Genomic DNA, 18,090 nt, shown 5'->3' on the forward strand with positions numbered 1-18,090 from the left:
ACATGTAATGGAGTGTGGCATCAGGGAGCCCTAGCAAAATTGGACTCAATGGGAATCAGGGAGGAAACGGTCCACTTGCTGGAGCCATGCTTAGCACAAAGGAAAATGGTTGTGGTTGAAGGAGGTCAGTTATCAATGCTCCGGGGCAGCACTGCAGGGGATGGTGCCCTAGACCCAAACATCTTCAGCTGCTTCATCGATGACCTTCATTCCATCATAAAATCAGAAGTAGAGATATTCGTGAATGTTGGCAATATATTCAGCACCATTCGAGAATCCTCATATTCTGATGTAATTCATTTCCAAATGTAGCAAGACCTGTTCAATATTCAGACTTTGGCTAAAACTTGGCCGGTAACATTCATTCCACACAAGTGCCAGGCAAAGAATATCTCCAACAAGAGATAGCCCAAACATTTCCCTTTTGAAATTCAATGGCTTTAACATCTCTGAACATCCCAATGTCAAAATCCTGGGAATAACAATTGACAAGAAACTGAATTAAACCAGCCAAATAAATAGCTTGTCTACAATAGCATAAAATGCCAGAGGTTCACAGCAGGTGAGTCTATGATAAGAAACTAAGTAAAATCCTGACTCCTCAAAGCGTGCCCACTATCTAAAAGGTACAAATCAGGAGTGCGATTGAACGCTCACCACATGCCTGGATTACTGAAGGTTTGAAAACATTCAAGAAGCTTGATGCAATCCCGGCCAAAGCAGTCCACTTCATTGGCACATCATTGACAAACATTCACTCCCTCCACCACCCACTCACAGTGGGAGCATAGTCTACTATCTATAAGATGCACTGCAGAAACTCAACAAGGTTCCTTAGAAAGAAGCTGCAAATCCCACAGATGCTACCATCTAGAAGGAAGAAGGAAGGAGACACATGGCTAGAGTAACACCTGGAAAATTCCGAAGATGCCACTCACCATCCTAACTCTGGAACTATATCGCCGTTTCTTCACTGTCGCTGGGTCTATATCCTGGAGCTCCCTCCCAAACAGCACTGTGGGTGTACATGCACTCCAAGGGCTGCAGATGTCCCAGCAGGCGGCTCACAGCTGCATGCTCAATTGCAATTAAAGCTGGAAGATAATTGCTTGCAAGGCCAGCGGCGCCAACGTCCCATTATTTAATAAAAACCCATCCATTGGTTTGATATTAATGGTTGTGTGAGTGATATGCCAGGCCATTGTTTTTTTTTTTTCTGCTGATGGTGATGTCCTATATCACCTCCAGGATTCGTGGTTTTGAGTTCTTTTCGATATCTAGCAACACAGTCTAAATGACATAGCTATTAAAGTGTTAACTTAGAAAATTTGCCCTTCCTGATTCGAAAAAGTTTATGATCCCAACTGAATTTTTCGTCAACTCTGAATTGTCCTGCTGAAAAGGCATATTTCTGAATATGCTAACCATAATTTCGTATGTCACTAATGCTGTCTGAACAATAACGTATGAATTGAATTTTAACAGGTTACTTCCAAGTTTATAACGGTTTATTTTTATTTTTGAGTTTTGGCTTCCATTCAATGAATTGTTCTAGTAAATATTTTACTCCTGAGTCAGAAATGCTTGGCCAATAAAAGTGTTTTTTTTTTCCAAATTCAGGAGATAGAAATTCATCATCAAGCCAGACTCGGAAAACAGACTGCGAAGCTGAAAATCACAGGCAATGGAGGAAAACAAATGACCAGGGCATACCTACTTGATGAGATATACACTGACGTAATGATAGTTGCTTCAGTGAGTGACAAGAAATTGGGAGAATATGCAATGAATTACCCAGATATGGGGAGTGAAAAGATACAGAGGAGAAGTATCAAGAACGAACATCAAATTCAGCTCGATCAATTACTAAGAAACACATGCTCTAAAAGAGACATGTTTGGAACAACAGTAATATTTGTGACTGCAGGGATAGGGAAGAGCATGATGATACAGAAGATAATCAGCGACTGGGCCAGAGGGAGAATGTACCAAGAGTTTAAATTTGTCCTTCAATTTAAGTTCTCACAATTAAATTTCGTACATGCCAGGACAAATCTAAGTACCCTGATATTGAATTCCTACCCAAACTTCAAAAATGTTTTGCAACATGTGTGGAAGGATCCGGGAAGCATTTTGTTCATATTCGATGGTTTAGACCAATTTGAGGATAACAAGGATTTCACCGACCTTGAGAGATATAACGACTCCAAAAAACAATGTTTGCATACAGAATACGACTGTTCGGTTTCAGACATCATTATTTGCCTTACAGAGGGCCAGTTGCTGAATGGTTGTTCAGTACTTATAACAAGCCGACCGTGTAAACTAGTGGCACTATCAAAGGCAAAAGTAAATCTAACATGCGAAATCTTGGGTTTCACCTCTGAAAAAATAAAACAATACTTTTGTCGTTCTTTTGGATCTGAACAGTTTGCAACGGATGCCATCGAATACATTGAGCAGAATGGCACATTGTACTCAATGTGCTATAAACCCATGTACTGTTCTGTTCTCTCCTCATTAGTAGAGTCAAAACTAATGCAAAGAGAAGAAGAGGGGCCATTTGTCATCACAACCAGCACGCGGGTGTTCTCTGCTTACATTGCGTGTCTGTTATCGAGATGCGGCTATGATACCAAAAACTGTCGTGACAAGCTGCTAAAACTGGGCGAGTTAGCTTACAAGGGAATTGCAAACAAAACTACTTTGTTTAACGCAAGCCACTTCAATCATCACGGACTCGACACGTCGAATTTTGTCTCTTCCTTTATGATGGAGTCTCAAGGGAAAAATCTGCACAGTGCCGTATACACCTTCTGTCACTCTGCCCTGCAAGATTTTGTCGCTGCACTTATGAAAGGTCTAAGCACAACGGCAAAATGCTTGGTAAGATTACTCAATGATGGATACACGTGCAGTGACAACAGATTTGAAATGTTTTCACGGTTCCTTATTGGTCTTTCTTCACGAAATTCAATTGATCCACTTGTTAGAATATTGGGTGAATTCCCTTCTGAAGCAACCCAGTTTGCATCTGGTTGGCTCATAGAAAATGTCCAAAGACGTGTTCAGAACTTGTAAGATGCGCAAAGCCAAAGGACATTCCTAAGGCTATTGCATTGTTTTATGGAATTTGAAGATATAAAGCTGATGATAGCCGCTCTAACACCAATAAAGAGAGTAATATTCAACCAGTGTTACCTTAACCCTTCTGACTGTGCGGCATTGTCTGCTGCATTTGCAGCCATTGACCAGATAGAAGAGCTGAATCTAAGCTGTGATGGTATACATGATGAAGGCATTCGTCAACTGGGTCCGCTGGTGCAAAAATGTAAAATACTCAGGTAATTCTACTGAACTGTTAGGTAACATTATAAATAACGTGCAATATTATTAAATAAGTGCAAGAAAATAATTAGTCGAGAATACAATCTTGGGTAAATGTTTGTTGTTCTAAATGTAAAGGTGATGGATGGTATTAGTGCATGTTGGTAATTGACATGACACGTCTGTGCTGATTATTAAGTTTGAACAAATTGGATTTTGTCAACATTGCATTAAGTCTAGTGCACTCCTCTCGCCACTGAAAATCAAGATAATTAAATGAGATATATTATCTCCCCACTAAATATTACAACTCAAAGCAGTGAAGTGAAAAAAAAATGCCTATTCACAAAATCATAGAATCCTACAGCATGGATTGAAGACGCTCAGCCCCTCATGCCTTTGCAGCTTTATGGAAGAGCTATTCTATGTGTCCCTATTTTCCAATTTTCCTAATGACTCTGCAATGCTCTCCCGAATAAACAGATATGCAATCCCCTTTTTAAAACGGTTCCCTTTTTTTTCTGCTCCCACCGGGCTTAGCGACAGTGCATTCCAGATCACAGCAAGTCGTTAGCTGTTTCTTGCTTGATCTTGCCTCTGAACGTTCTGCCAATAAAGCTAAACCACGCCATCAGTTAATTAATACTTTCTCACTGGAACATTGCCAGTAAGAACAGACCTGCGTTTCATTTCAGGGATTGTATGTAAAGATATTATTATTATAGCCCCAATCGCCTGACATCCTGATCGCCTGAGGCCGACATACGACGTTGATGCATGTCGGGTCACTGCGGAAGTCCTGAGCTGCTAGCCAACATGCAATTTGGCAAGCAACTTTGAACTTCCGAATAGCAATCTCCCTGCTCCTCCACTCTATGCTTGAATGTCTCTGACTCTTTCTAGACTTCGATAATTTGAACACTTCCTCTGTACTTATCTGAACAGTTAGCCAGGAAACGTTGAACAGAGAAAAGTAAACCTCAACTAACTACTGCGCAATTCCAGAACTGATGAACGAGTGACACACTGACCACTGACTACCTAAATGGTTCCAGTCACACCCTTTGATGCCTTTAGTATCACGCCCAATTTCATAAATATTCTTCTGAACTCTGGACCATGCCGCCCGATTGCACTCGACTACCGCTTTGACTACATTAACACACCGCTTCACCCGCTACCATGTAGCTACGTGCCCTATCTCAATGAATGCCTCCCAAACATCGACAAATCCACGAATACCTGATTACGCCTGCTGACCCGAGAAGTAACGCCCTAAACTAACATAATGATTCCCCAGCAGAATCGGACATGAACCATCTACTCTCCTCGGCCATTCGACCATCCCTGCCCGATTCGCTCCGCTCATCCAACACGCATGATTTACTTTCCCGACCATAGCATACTTCACCCCATCTGGACCTGACTACTTTTGACCTCCTGACTACAACTCGATCACATGACTACCCCGAAACGTGAAAGCAATCCCAGACCGTACCTAGCTAATAACCCATTAAGCATCTTCCTAGTTATCCACTTGGCCAACTATCCAACTCACAAATATACTCACCTCACACAACTACACAGTATACATATCCACCTTATTCACCTAACCACCTCAGACACCTAACAAACTTACTGACCTTAAATGCTAGCTATTAACCCGTTAAGCACCCTACCTAGTTATCCACTTGGCTAACTATCCAACTCACAACAATACTCAACTCACACACCTACACAGAATACATATCCACCTTATCCACCTAACCACCTCATACACCTAACAAACTTACCGACCTTAAATGCAGTTACTTCGCCAACTCTCCATTGTCCAAGTGCAATCTATTCACCTAGTCAATTAACTACCATTCCATTTCACGCACCATCCGGCCACAACCAGCATCCTCATTTAACTACTTAACCACGTCAATCAACTTACTCCTTACTCAAGTAACCTTTATACCAATCACCCAACTTATCCACTTACCCACCCTCTAATCCTGCCCAGCTACACAGCCGACCCACTGATTCAGCTACTCACCAAACCACCTACCCACCTACTGGCCAACTCAGGTTATCCACCTACTCATATACCCAGCCTCCCATCCTAAATACTTCCATCACCCAACTACCCACACATTTATTCACACAATCCTCCATTCGCTGTTGGACTCACTCGTACACTAGAATTCAAACTGAACATTTAAATTTACCAGATGACAGCAAATGCTAGGAAAGCCTTACCCTGCTCAGCTTCATAGCATTTCCCAAATGGATGTTAGGCTCTGCATTTCTTCACCCAACAGTCCCGGAATCAACGTGTTGTAGTATCAGTTCGGTCACTTTTGGCTCCAGAAAACAGATCTGACTACGATTGGACTCGAGAGGCCAAGTGACCTGTTTCTGTTCCTATTTACTATTGCTGTTTGTCCTTGGAAGATTTGGACTAGTCTGTTGATGATGATCTGTCTCCCTATTCTGGTAAGTGCAACAGAACTGTCCCAAGTTTCAGATTCTAGATCAGAGTTAGAGCTTTGTGTCGAGCGTCCACGGGTGCAGGGCAATTCCATTGGAGGTGTGCACTGAACTTCCGTGTACTGACAACGCGCATCTCCTTTCAAATGTCAAGCCTTCGTCGACCCAGAGGGCAGACTATCTGTGCAATGCTTATTTATTTCCTTTGTAATTGTTCTACTTTTTTTCATACCCTTTACATGTGTTTAGAATCAATAAGAATAAACTGGGAGATTCTGGAGTGAATCGGCTTTCTGCAGTCTTAAACCACGTTGATTGCAAAATAGAGATACTAGAGTAAGTATTGTGTTTATTGTACCGAAGGGCAAAACAATCCATTCATGTAAGAAAGACTATTGCTTCCCGAATAATGTTAATGGTGATTATTATTTGCTTTTGGTCAAGCTATATTATGACAAAAAGAAAAAAAAATGTGCGGCTGAAGCACAAAAATTTTGAACAATATTTTCCTGCGATGTTTGAATTCAAAATAAGTATGTACAGTTTTGTGTTTGTTAACGTGTCTGTTTTTGCGAGCGCCTGTGTTGGCTTTATCTAATCGGTGCTTATATTTTGTTTGTTTTTATTCAGTTTAAAATCTAATGAACTTACAGATGATTGTGTAGAAAGTCTCGTCTCCGTGCTCAAAGTAAATTCTTCACTGACAAAGCTGGACTTGAGTAATGATACCCAGGATGGCAAAACGATCCACAGACTGACGAGCAAATCTATTCCTGCATTGCACCGCCTCGTCCACGGAAAATCTACTCTCAAGGAGATAAGGTCTTCACCATTCTAGTTATTTATTTATTGAATATTCCTTCAACATTGAATTGCGCCTTTGTCGCTTTGCCTTGATGAAGATATTTGCAAAATGATTAAAATAGGATTTGAGGAGAATTTATTTCCTCCACACGAGGAAAAATTTTTCTTGAATGTCGTTGACAATGTTGCCATTGATAATTAATCTTATAATTCTCTTATTAATTAAGTTTCATTATTCGAATATGTTTCAGGTTGAAATACAACCCCAGCATTGCAGAAGATGAGTACATTCTGAAGTCGACCAATTCACCTGCACATTTAATTGTAATTATGAAATAAATTATTATTTTTCATTGTTTTATTTTTGAAAACATTACAGTATTTCTTGTAGATTATCCAGTGAAGCATCATGCACGTTTCTATCAAGTAGTTGGGGCGAGCGTCGAGGGTGTTGATGGAGTTGGAGGAATTAATAGGTCATTTAATGTCGTAGCCAAAAGACTGGTGGAGCCGCTGTCTCATGATTTTTTTTTTAAAAAAGATCGTGCAAGATCTTGACCGGGTGGATGTGGAGAGGATATTTCCTGCTGTGTGCTGTGGGGGATTCCAGGTCTAAGCGTTATTTCAAAAAATAAATAAATAAGTGGCGTTCATTAAAAGATAGATAATGTTTTTGATCTCTCACGGGGTCGTGTGTCTTTGGAAATCACTTCCTGAAAAGGAAGTGGAACAAATGTCTTTGAATATTTTTAAACGTAGAGCTGTAGAGATTCTTGTTAAGCAATGGGCTGAAAGGTTATCGAGATAGGAGGGAATATGAAGTCGATGTTACAATCAGCTCAGCCATGATCTCATTGAATGGCAGCGCAGGCTCAAAGGGCTATTGCTGCTCCTCATTCGGATGTTCGGATGTTGGTATATTGCAGCAGCCAAAAAATAATGAAATGGCTTCAATAAGCCACATCATGAAGCGATTACCATCAATCTCACTGATGGGTTAAATTAGATTAAGGCCAACTTGTTCTTTGCTTCATCTGCATCCTCGAGGAATAGGCATATTGTAATTACCCTCTATTATCATCGCCAACATTGCTGAGTTGAATGAATCCTTAATCATTCAATGGTTGTAAGATTTAGCTGATTAGAATGTAACTTTCATCGTCCATAACATTATGGGAATATCGAAAAAAATTTCAAAATATGCTTGTATTTTTTAATTCATCCAAGGGATGTGGGCTTCGCTGGCTGGACCCGAATGTATTACCCATCCCCAATTTATGTTGAGAAGGTGGTGTTGAGCTGCCTTCTTGAACCGCTGCAGCCAATGTCATTTATGTTCAGCCACACTGCTGTTACGAAGGGACTTCCAGGAATTAGACCCAGCATCAGTGAAGGAACGGCGATATAATTCCAATTCAAGGTGGTGACTGACTTGGAGAGGAACTTCTAGCTGTTGCAGTTCCCGTCTTTCTGCTCTCCCTGCCTTTCTAGATGTTAGATGTCTTGGGTTTGAGCGATGCTGTCGAATGAGCCTTGGCCAATTCCTGCAATACATCTTGCAGATGGCAGACACTGCTGCTACTGTGCTTCCGTGGTGGAGGCATTGAATGTTTTTGGATGTGGTGCCACTGAAGTGGACTGCTTTGTCCAGGAGGGTGTCAAGCTTCTTCATTGTTGTGAGAGCTGCACTCATCCAGACAAGTGGCGGTATACGTGCACATTCTGGACTTTTGTCTTGTCGACGATGAGCAGGTTTGGAGAGTCAGGACGTGTGTTACTCACCGCACGAATCCTAGCCTCTGACCTGCTCTTGCAGGCAAAGTATTTATATGGCTGGTCCAATACAGTCCTTGTCAATAGTAAATTCTACGCTGTTGATTGTGGGGGATTCATTGATAATAAGGCCATTGATTATCAAGGGAGGAGAGTTGGATTCTCTTTTGTTGGATATGGTCATTGTCTGACACTTGTGTGCATCGAATGTTACTTGCCACTTGTCAGCACCAGCCTGGATATTGCCCACGTCTTGCTGCATTTGGAAATGGACTGTTTCAGCATTTGAGGAGTTGTGAATGGAGCTGAACATTGTGCAATAATAGGTGAACATCTGGCTCCTGAACTTATGATGGAATGAAGGTCATTGATGAAGCAGCTGAAGATTGTTGGGCCGAGGACACAACCTGAGGAATTCCTGCAATCATTTCCTGGAACTGAGATGGCTGGCCTCCAACAAACACATCCATCTTCCATTGTGCTAGGTATGACTCCAACGAGCTGAGAGTTTTCCTGCTTATTCTCTTTGACTCCAGTTTTGCTAGGTCTCTTTGATGCCAAATTCTATCAAATGCTGCCGTGGTTTCAAGGGAAGTTAGTCTGAACTCACATCGAGAGTTCAGCTCTTTGTTGCATATTTGTATGAAAGCTATGATGAGGTCAGAAGCTCACTGGCCCTGGCAAAGCCAAATGGGCGTCAGTGAGCAGGTAATTGTTAAGCAAGTGCCACTTGATAGCTGTTGGGGTGACTCATTCCGTGGCAGTGTTGATGATGGAGAGTGGGATGATGGGCGTTAATTGGCCAGGTTGTATTTGTCCTGGTTTTTGTGTACAGGACATAACCGGGCAATCTTCCACACAACCATGTAGATTTGCCTCATGTTTAATGTAGTTATAGAAGTGGACATAAATAAAAATAATCAACTAGAGGAATGTCACGTTGAGGAATTTGGAACAGATTGGACATACGTGTGCAGAGCATGCAGATTGGAGAAGCAAACAGTAATAGGTCAATCATAGCCCTTTGCATCAGAGATGTTTTTGATAAAAAAAAGGAGCCACGTTAGCGTATGTGGAAAAGATGGGCCCTCTGCAGCTAAAATTCCCTGGCATAAAGATGTAATAGAAGTTACAATTAAGAGGAAAATAAATCTGATATTGTTTGGATTGTTTTTATTTTTATTTATTCGAACATGTTGCCACTGGCCAGGCCCAAAGCTGTTGTGCATCAATATTTGCCCTCGTTCGTCAGGCATTTAAAAGTCAGCCAGAGTGTTGTGGATTTGGAGTCACACGTAGGCCAGCAGGTTTTCTGTCCTAAAGGATATTGGAGAACCAGGCGTGTCTGCCTGGCATTCGGCCATGGCATCGTGGTCATCATCAGACTTTCATTCCAGATTTTTATTTAATTCATATTTGACCATGTCGCATGGTGTGATTTCAACCTGGGTACCCCACGCATTACTCTGATCTCTAGTAAATTAGTCTGCTCATGATAGCATTATGCCATCACCTCCCCTAACACTGTGGAAAGACAGATAAAAAAAAGAGTGCTGGGTAAACTTAAAAACAGAAACAAAGCACAGAGTTTAAACAAACGGAACACCGTAGGAAATAGAAGGAAACCACGTTGCAAGGTTAGCTGAAAATCTTAAATTGATTGTTGGTCTTATACATAACACTCGAATTGTTCAGAAACGTGCTCCAGTTGCAGAATTGTCTCTAATATTCGTTGTTATGCTCCCATTTTGCAAACATGGGCGAGTTGAGTAGAGCCTGCACTCTGTCTATTGTTACCTGCCAACGAGACATGATGTTTGATTTTATGAGCCAGTCGTTGAGACCAAAGGCTTACACTATTACAGCACTGAAATTATTTTAACTCATTACTCACTTGTGTGGTGGGCAGAACTTCTCCCAGCTTGATGACAAAATCCCGCCAGTCGAAAACTGCACAGAAGCTGAATGAAACGGCAAGATCCATCTGTTGCTCAAACTGTTGAAACACCGTTCTTACTTCCCCTGCCACGTCCAACCCCTCCAAGAAACTTAAGGCAGGCCGAGCATTCCTCAGTTCTAAAAGTAGTGGCCCCAGGCCCGCTGCTATGTGTGGGTGGCAGATACTGAGCAAAGATCATACCAGGACACTCAGTATCTTACAAGGTATCTGTAATACATATATTGACATCATATCTGCAAGCTGGGTTCGTAGCTTCGACTCAATCCATGAGGTTAGCAAGAAGGGCAAGATTACAGCGCTTGATGACGCAGGACAGCCAGTGAAATTGACCTTGTAGTAGACAGCACTAGAGAATACATTAGTGGGTATATCAGCCAGCATGTGTTGGAAAAGCAGGTCGTTAACCCCCTTTATTTCTAAGGGGATTTTCAGCGAGAGAGTGGACACATTCAGGTATACAGATATAGACTTCACAGAGAAAAGCATGGAGCACAATAGCTCCAGATGCACTCTGCATGATGAAGCATCGAATAATCAGAGCTGCCTCCAACCATCACTATTTTGCTTTGCTGTATGTATTGTTATCCTGCTTGGAACGTGGCATTCTTGTTTCTGTCCTGATGAGTGTAAGAGAAAAAAGCTTTACAACATGTCTCTTTTTTCAAAAACAAAGTGACGAAAAATGAATAAAAAGATACATTGCTTAGTAGAGGCAGGGTATCGGACTTAGTTGCTGAATATGTGTTTTGCATCTGCCTTGGCAAAAAGAGAGGAAAAATGTAATGTTGCGCAAGAGGAGCAGAAGTAGCGGAAATTAATGGTAAACAAATGGATAGAAATGATCGGTTAGCTATGTTCCCTCAATCAAAGGTACCAGATAAGCTGATCAAGGTGCGATGTAGACTACTTTGCTGAGTGAATTGAGAAGAAATGCTGGCTATCATCAGGAATTCAATGATGGAGTTGACAGATCATCAGATTGAAGATTGTAGTTGTTGTCCTTGATGCGTACACAAGGAAATCGGAGCAGAAATGGGCCATTCGGGCCATAGAGCCTGCTCCGCCATCAATGAGTTAATGGCTGATCTGTTTGTACTACTAATTCCACACTGCCACCTACGCCCAAGGTCCTTTTATCACTTATTTTCCTCGTTCTAGGATTTGGGGCAGTGAATTAATTTAGGATGAGTTTGGTCTGAAAATTAAAAACGAACATACCATGCTCTTGGTTCCCCTATTCTTCAGGGTTGTTATACATCACATGCCCAGTTTCAGTTTGTGTTGTGATCCCTGTTCTTCTCTGGTTAGGGCTTTATTTTCAGATGTAAGAATGTTACTTCAAATCCCCATTATTGCAATGAAACAAACGAATAGTCAAGGCAAGAAAAAATCTGTTTTCTGGAAGCACTCCAAGTCCAGTTATAAATAAATGATCCAACGAACAACATTCTTCAATGCGTTCTTCTTTGTCCTGCTATTATGATAGCTTCTAGATTCATTTCTCTGTTATCTGCCGCCATTACCGTTTGCTTTCTTGAATATGAAGAGTTTCTGTTTTTAAAGCTGAGATACAGGAAATTAAGTACAATGTTACCTAACGCTATTCTTGCGGAAACAGGGTCAAAAAGAAGATTCTCCGAAAGAAGTTCCACGCGATCCGAATAGTTGGTGTGACATTGAGCGTAAAAATGCAGCGCATGATGAAATTCTTCAACTGCTGCATGAAGAAGGAGCAGGCGTTAATGACAGAAGCCCTCTAAGCCTGGGTGAGATTCTTTTTTTAAATAAGGCTGATATATCTGCAATATAAATATTCTATGCCGTAACCCACAACATGTGATTTCAGTGTCTTCTCATTCCATTGTGGACTGTCAATATTTCGATCCCATTGAGATAAATTATAAAAGTTAAACTTTAAACTCAATGTGATTATAATACATATGTCCAGTTACTATGACCTTTGAAAGTTTTTGCGGTGCACGGTGTTCTGCTTAATTCGATTCACTGAATCGACAATCGTCGCAGGGACAATTGCAAGCCATCAGGATTGATACTTTATTAAAAATACTTAATTAAATGTCGGAGCCATAGTTTTATGAGTTCTTCTGCTGCGTCTACAATAGGTTCAAGATTTTTTCCTTCTTTATTCAAAATTACTTCTCTCAATTTTGTCATCGGAGTTTTTCTCCATCTTCTACCGTACTCTATACCCTCTGCGTATCACTGTCGGCCTCATCGTCCCTCCTTATAAGGGGACAACCACAGTCCTAGTCATTTTTACGTCCCAATGTCGTCCCTTCAGTGACTTTCAATATTCAAATGGTCTCTCTATCAAGTATCAGTCGAGGCTCAGCAGATAAGAGCATATTGCTGGCCTGATTTCAATTAGGCCTGAGTGCCATTATTGACTTCTCTCAGGCTCCCTAGGCATACGGAGTTAACTCCCAGCTCTAATGTTGTCTTGGATTGTCGGAAAAGAGCAATAGCAAATCAAATAGATTGGCACCGCAAACAATGGAAATAAAGTGGGAGGAATTAAACGGGCTTCCCATTACTTTCAATGCGTTTAGCGTTAATCCTGAAGAAACTACCCTAACCTTTCACGTCAGTAGGCAGGAAACAACTGCTAGGGCAATGTTAAATAAGTCCATAATAGGCTGCATACAGAAATCTGTCGCTTTGTCCAGTACACCCATATTTGGCTTAGTTTGACAGCCGATGCAGTTAGCAGGACAGTTGGGCATATATATAGACAGAGAGACAGAGACAGAGACAGAAAAAAAATAACACTCGCAACCAACCACACAGTCAAGTAATAGATATTCAAACATTTATTTCGCGCACAGTCAAAGCGCAGCGCAGACTCAGCAGGTGACACCATCTCATTAATATGACCTAACTGAGACTGGAGTCGCAATATTGTAATATTCAAGGCTTCTTGGCGATAGAGGCTTATTCCAGGATGGAACGTGGACGTAGATATTGCAACTTGGGCGATAGAACATCGGAAATATTCGCCAAAGTGATAAGTTAAAATTAAAATCGGTTGAGGAATTGATGGGCTGCCTATTCCATTACCTACCCTGCGTCCGCATTCTGCGTCGACCAGATGGAACTAATTTCTATGCAAATGTTGGTGATTTTATAGATTGAACGTTAATGATTTAACCTGCAGAGCGTTTATGACGAGAAGTCGACTACATACAGGGATCTATTTGTCGGTCCATGAGTAAAATATAGACAAATTCATAGACATAGAAAAAGACAGGCAGGCAGATCGATTATTATATTGGTTAACTAATTTGTTTAATGTCTTGTAAAAAGATTCTAAATATCTTCTTTGCAAGTAATCGTCGTTATTGTTACTGTTCACATTGATTTTACAAATTGTATTTTATGGTATTTAAAAACATGAGAAATTTAAACACTTTCTTAACAGGCAGTGACACTCACCATCCTAATGATCCAGCAGCGCAGAGAGACAGAAAATTGAAGCTTTTGAAGAATCTGTGGGCAATTTCAGTGCAATTATGTTTCAAGAAAATGTATTGAATAAAATTTAACATGAGGTACGTCTGACATAACTTGAACTGTATCTAACTTAACCGACCTTATAATTGAGTATCCCTGTGATGCTTAAATGTGAACAGGTTATTGTACTCTTTCTCATGTTAGTTCCCTGAAGAATGCAAATTGTAGTGTGCAATGGTTACTCAGCGCAATACACAATCTAATAATTTGTCATGATGCTAAATGATGGTCGCTGAGAATATTATTTACCCAAGTTCCGCTGGATAATTATTAGCAACTGATTTCTCCACACCCCACCACCCAACCCACCAACACTCAAACTGAAGTTAAAGTGAACCAAAAATAAAACTTCACTGACATTGATAACTGCACGACATTTCTGTCCATCAGAGGCAGGGACTACATTTTCAAATTCATAAATCTACTTTTTACACGGAGGTGGATTCAATAGATTATAATGATATAACGTGCAATTGGCATCGGATTGTTAACAGTTTGGTTAGAAATTCGAAGGAGTTGCAATCACAGCCAGGATTGCCACTTGGCACCGTTTGCCTTAGAAGAACATTCAGCTGCACTCTTCTCCTCTGATGTTGCTACTCAGGCCTACACAATGAACGCCGTGTAGCGGGATCCTATGATCTTGCCTCCAGCACAGCAGAGTCAAGCGGAAGGAAGCAATGGTGCATTTTCACTGCACTAGCTGCTTTATTGAACACACTTTTATAGTTCCCGACCACTTTCAGAATCTAGGGAGAAGGTAAGTATATATGTTAATTCGGTAGGACTGGGACCGGGGCTGTGGCTGGTTTCAGGGTGTCAATGCGAAGGGTCGCAGGCAGTGAGGCTGGATCGGATAGGCCGTGGTTCATGGTCGGCATGTCATTGAGGTGGTATGTTGTTCAGTTGTGGCATTGTGGGGGTAATTGGGATATTCGGAGTATATTCAAGTGGTTGGCACTGCAAGATGGTTTCGGAGTGATATTTGGGGTGTTCCGGTGTAGCCAGGCGTCGGAAGAGTACTCGGCGGAATTGGTTTAAGCAGGTGGTGAGGTTTTTTCGGGGATGTGGAGGTAGCTTGAAGTTTGCTTGCAGCTGCGGTGCGGCATTCGGTGATCGAGTGGGTAATAGCGTGTTTGGAAGTCTGGTGGGCTTTTCCAGTAGTGGTGTGGGTAGTGTCTGTAGTTGTCTAAGAGTTGGTGTGGTTTTAGCTCTTGCAACATTTCCTGCGTGTTTTTTTCTGTTTAGACAGTAAGAATCATTCAACTTTCCGTTTTTAGTTGGAGTTTGGAATGGTTGCCAGTACTGCGTGATTGGCAATCAAACGTGTCAACTGCCTGGACAATCTATGCAGTATTTGCCATGGTAATTCTGGAGACCCTCCTCGGCATCTGCTGGGCTACCTACGATAACAAGCCATGGAGATTGGAAGTTATTGACAAATGTGTTGTTTTCCAGAATAACGTTAGGATCCCAACTGATGTTCATGTTGGATAAGCCATGCAGAGGACCGATGGCTTGAGCGATTCTTAATATTTTTTTGAAATCTTGGAGAGAAGTTGCTGAAAAAACGCATAGAAGACCGCCGATACACTTTTGACACAAATAGTAAAGCATCCATTAAACAGGAGTAATGAGCCATATCCCAGCCTACAAGAAAATATGAGAAGATCTCAATTCCAACACAAGGAAGTGTTTCAAATTAAACCATTCCTTTACCTCAGCAATTTTGTTAGACACATAGCATCCAGACAGAAAAACAATTTGATATAATTATCCTCTACTCCAACTTTGAGGTTAGTCATAAGGTACTTGAAAAGGAAAAGGCGAAGTGTAGTCAGGCACAACGTACTCCAAATTAAATGTCGGATGTGACCAAAGAAGATTCCATGATTTATCAACAGCCCACCCAGATGCTGGTCACTGTTTAAGCCAATCAATCTCAGTGGCACTTTCCTTTATCTTCCGCGAGATATTCCAATCTCCAAATTCAAAGGAAATGCAATGGAATTCTCTCGAAATGTTGCACCCACTCGTATGGTTTCAAAAAGGATCCAACTGCTGAATTTCATTGTTGCCTTCCAAGATTCCCCTGGATCCCCGAGTACACTCAAACTTCACCGTCCAAGTATACATTCATAATGTCGGCCATGCCAAGCAGAAAACAACCGCTCCAAACGCTTCCACAGTAAGGAGTAAATATGCTTCAGCTACCTCCTCAGGTCTGCAAGTTTCTCTAAAGGCAACTTAGCTTCAAGTCTATTGTTTGCATCTCTGTCTTTAATTTGGAGCCTGCTTATGTGCTCTTTACTTCCAAAACTACTTCAGGGGAACTTTTCCTGATCCTTGAATGTGTTAATTGCCTCGGACTTTCTTCGAGAATCTCCTTCTTATCCCAATCTTTGATTTGTAACGATCTCCCTGTTCCCTTCCCCTGTCCTGCCCCATTGGACAAACTCAGCACAATGGCGCACTGGTTCAGCCCACCTGACTAGCAGTTTTTGGCCATTCCAGTGCATTGTATATTTTATTCAGCGCAGGTGCATATGGCCACTTGCCAACCCAAAGAGCGAAAAAGAAACAATAAGTGCGCATCAGCTGCCAATTACTGCTGGCACAAGAGCGATCTGTCCTAACCCCGTGAATGGAAAACATCAAACAGCACATCCGCGGCAAGTTCCCGATCTCCATGCCAAGTATTCTAGTTCCTTAGCAATAATTTTTTGCAAGATGTGAAAACAGAAAGATTTATCATTCATGTTAGCGCAATTGGGGTACATCCTGTTAATTTAGTAACTTAGTAATTGCTTTATAATTCCAGCACTCCAGCCCTGATTTTCACATTTGATGTAATTTTTATATTGAGTCCTTCTGTTCATTAAGACAATTGCCTTTGTTGTTACATAACAATGACCTGGACATGGGTATTGGTAATATCCTTTGGAAACATGTGGCTGATAGAAGACTGAACAGCTTTGTGCATATTGTACGCAGACTTTAGTTGCATACGTGCAGATGAAGTTAATGTACCACCATGAAGCTAGTGCAGATTAGCGCGAAGAACTATGCAAACCTCTGGTCTTTGTAAATAGATTAGATAAATTTCAAACAAGGAAATCATACTCATGCTTATTATTTATAAAACTGTCCCTCCACCTAAGGTGGTGTATTGTGCACAATTCTTGAGCCAAGATTAGAAAGGATGTCAACATTTTGATGAGTATATTAACTGGTACTATCTGCAATAATGTTTATTTGTACATGAACTGTCATAGCTCTACTGTGTGGCCCCACCCCCATCCTGCTATCTCAGAAATTATCACTGTCCGCCATTGCATTGGCTGTGGAGTAGTGAAGATTAATCTGTCAGAAACTGACAAAAACCATCATATTACCTCTACGCATTGTTTTGCTCTCTTTAGCAAGAAGAGGAAAATGTGATGACCGAAAATCTGTTCAGTGCCGATCGTTGTACTGGCACCTGCCAGATGGAAATAATAAGTGATAATGCACCTCCGCAGCTGCATGAAAATGGAGATGACCCAAAGGGCAGAGACGCAGACTGTTCTGGTGAGATCATCTCTTTTGTGACCGAATATATCATGTGGTTTCAATAATCATGCCAATGAAACTCGATGTCTGAAACAAAAACAAAAATTGCTGGAAAAACTGAGCAGGTATGACAGTATCTGTTGAGAGGAAGATAGTGGAAAGAGAATGTATACCGATGTAACAAATGTTCTTCATTCCCTTTATAAAACTTACAGTCACTTTTTGCATCATCCGATTCTTGCCCAGTTACCCACATCTGGAAGAAAACTATTATATGGCCATTTTTGTTAAATCCCCAAACCCCAAGGTGTGGATTCACCCTGAGATGAGGTAGTAATGATGCATCGCTGACCTACAATATGCTGACCTATATTCCACTGCACCAAATTGTAAATCGATCCATGAGATGGGTAAACAGATAGATGACGAGCATATAGATACAATCTACAACACTTGATCGTAAAAGCCATAAGGTCAGCAGAAAGCGAGGCAGGCACCTTCAGATATTGTGATGTACACATAAGGACTATTGGCGTCTTTTATAAGTGTTATTATGGTGCAGTGCATGAGGAGTCTAGCATATTTTATGTAAACTAGGCCGTGATCAACGTTGAATGGTTTACAAAAAAAAATCTTTGCTCTGCATGCCTTTCTCCGCATTTTCTGGC

The sequence above is a fragment of the Carcharodon carcharias genome, chromosome 24 (genome assembly GCF_017639515.1).
Source record: "Carcharodon carcharias isolate sCarCar2 chromosome 24, sCarCar2.pri, whole genome shotgun sequence".
Classification (NCBI taxonomy): Eukaryota; Metazoa; Chordata; class Chondrichthyes; order Lamniformes; family Lamnidae; genus Carcharodon; species Carcharodon carcharias.